The following is a 3,085-nucleotide window of genomic DNA, read 5'->3' on the forward strand; positions in this document are numbered from 1 at the left end:
TCCTGGATTTTCCATCTGTGATTCAGGCCTCGTTTTGTGATGCCTGGAGGCTGAATGTAGCAGGAAGCGCTGCTGAAAAAGAGTTGTGTTTCTCCCCCTGGCCATCTCCTCCTTTCATCAGTTTTGTGGATGCACACCCAGACTCACACGCGCGCACGCACACACACACACACACACACACACACACACACACACACACACACACACACACACACACACACACACACACCGGCTTGTATTGGTGAAATGTGGCTGTTAACAGCACACACACTTCTGCAGCCAACAGGGGAGTCAGACAATGTAATACCAGAGATACAAGCATGCACTCTGTGTCATACACGTAATTCAAGTCTTTCACATTAATCTGGATGAAGAATTCCACATAATAAAGACGGTTAAAGGTCATGTAGGAATAGAAATGTGCAGATAAATGGGTTGGGATGTAAATACACACACACACATCTGAGTGAGAGCAGAGGTGGTGTGATATAATGAGGGTTGCAGGCTGATCAGGCCACAAAGCTAAAAGTGGAACATGGCTGACATTGATCTATGGCTAACTCTGCAGCTGACTCAGAAAAAAAAGGTGGCTCTCATAAAAGTTAATCATATCTGGAGCCTTTAACCTGCTTCTTTAATCTTTTCTCTGCCCTCATCTGCTGATCTGTCTTGATCCAGCATTTTCAATTCATACTTGCCGCACTAATGCTGCATTACGCCAGCTGATATCCTATTACATCCCATCAGACCATAAAACACAAACCCCGAACCCTGCAGAGGGGAAACATTGAATTAAACACAAACCCTTTAATGGAAGAACAGATTCTTGCAGGTCTTAGTGCATCAAAATAAAACCTTTTCAACTTTTTCCACCAGTGGAACCTTTATTGCATCTCGGTTGAAAACCAGTAAAGCTGTTTGAGTTGAACTGCACAGAACATGGAACATCTAACATGTCCTTCATGCCATAATAAATTACACAGGTAAAATCCTGAAACACAGCATTTACATTTCACCAAAATGTAACATAGTTAAAATGATTTCAGGTTAAATTCTGCTAAAATGTGTTTCATAGTCGTCCTGTAATGAGTGGTTTTTGGCGCCCCCTACAGGTTGCCTATGAAAGGAGGAGAAACTGTAGAGTCTGTTCAGCTCTCTGATGTTTATTGTTGGCCATTCATTGCAGGTAATTATGTTAAATGTCAAAACTTTATGTTTGTCAGTTTGTTTGATCCCTGCTTCTATGACGGCATGACGTGGCCAGCGAGAGGTTAAATGGTTTAGTAGTTAAATTTGACATTTTCCATTCAGTCACTGTAACCAGTTAAAATCAGACATTTTGTGTTGTTTGTTATTTAAGGATTGGTTTGATCTGCTGCCTTTAACTTTGGTTTTCTCAGTAAAAGGAAAACATGTTCGTTCTGCGTAACCCTCCTCGTTTTCCAAGTGGAAATGTTGACAAATAAAATATTTAAAAGCCGAAGCCACAGAGCTGCAAAAGCATTATTTGGACAGTTACCATAGTATCCAATTATACAGTCTGAGAAAGAAGAGGATGAGACCGAACTATTATAATTGGCCAATAATAAAAATGTCAACAAGTCCAACTTCGCACAGTTTTACTCTGATGAATGTGATCAAACTGGATGTTGCAGTGAAAGTAAACAGCTGAACTCATTTATCAAAGCTTTTCCTTCCACACAACCAAACCTTTCACAATCTTTCTGAGCTTATTAGTTTTTCTTCAGCTACTTTTACACGTTTCAGTCCAGTAAACATAAGATGTGAATTAAACTTCATTTTAATTCTTTAGTCACGAAATACTAAATATAAGACACTTTTAAAAAAAGGATTCTTGAGAAATATATATTTTAAAGAACTATTACTGTTTTCATTCAGAACAGCTCTTGTTTGTCCCCTGATTCTACCGAAACCCGGAGCTTCTCCTGGGAAACGGACCGGATCAGAACCATCGGTGTTTCCGATGTTCTGGTCAGGTCGGTGTGTACCGAACATGATGGCACCTCTGCTGTGTGAAGAGACGTTTTGTGCTTTCAGACGAGGAAGAGCACTTTCTGCTGATGTCTGCAGCATTTCTGACCCCATCTGTGGAGCAGAGGAACGGCTCAAAGTCACAGTTCAGACCCGTAATTACGCATTGTCTTTGCTTCTAATTCATGTGTGTGTGTGACTGCACACACACACACCTACACCCACACACACACTCGCCGATGACCTTCTCCTCAAAGTGCTGATGTCCTGTTTTCCTCTAAACTCTCAACACTTTGAGCTCCAGAGGAGCTGCTGCCGTTTCAGCTGTTGCTACGAAACAAATGGAAAAATGTGCCAGACAGACGTTGCTGCTGGTTTTAAAATGATGCTCTTTAAAGATAAGGCATTTATCCTGGACAGGAAGTTTTTACAGACAATTTAAAGCTTTCTGCCTTTTTCCTGAGTTTTTCAGCCATGGTAGAAAGTAATAAAGGTCAATTACCTGTGTTATAGTGACTTAGCCTGTATTTTTGTGGACATTCAGAACAAAAATGAGAAAATTCACTTTACTTCAGTGAATGTTTTAGTTAGGATGCTTTCACATCAGCCATGTTTAGTCCACTTTAATCCAACTGCAGTTCACTTGCCCAGAAAGTTTGATTTGTTTCTGGAGGTATGAATGCAAAATCAAACTCTGTCAATAAAATAAATGTTGAAAAAACAAAACAAAATGAGAGTGGTTGGTTATTTGAACACAGAACAATCTGGGAAGGTAATCATGTCTAAAAAGTCTGAAAATGATTGAACTAACACTAACTCTCGGTCTGATTGGTTCTGACAGCCTGCGTCTGTTGGTCTGAGCGCTGAGCTGCTCTTCATCCAGATGACGAGGTCCAGCCTCCTCTGCTGCTGTCAGAGAGTGTTTGGTTGGAATCAGCAGCAGAGAGGAACAAACCACCACCAACACACACACACACACACACACACACACACACACACACACACCCCCCACACACACACAAATGCCTGCTCTTACAATGAAAATCTGACTGTGAAGTTTAATGTTTTAAATATGAAGCACAAAAAAACAGCA

The sequence above is a fragment of the Poeciliopsis prolifica genome, unplaced genomic scaffold (genome assembly GCF_027474105.1).
Source record: "Poeciliopsis prolifica strain line A6 unplaced genomic scaffold, Auburn_PproV2 SCAFFOLD173, whole genome shotgun sequence".
NCBI classification, from domain to species: domain Eukaryota; kingdom Metazoa; phylum Chordata; class Actinopteri; order Cyprinodontiformes; family Poeciliidae; genus Poeciliopsis; species Poeciliopsis prolifica.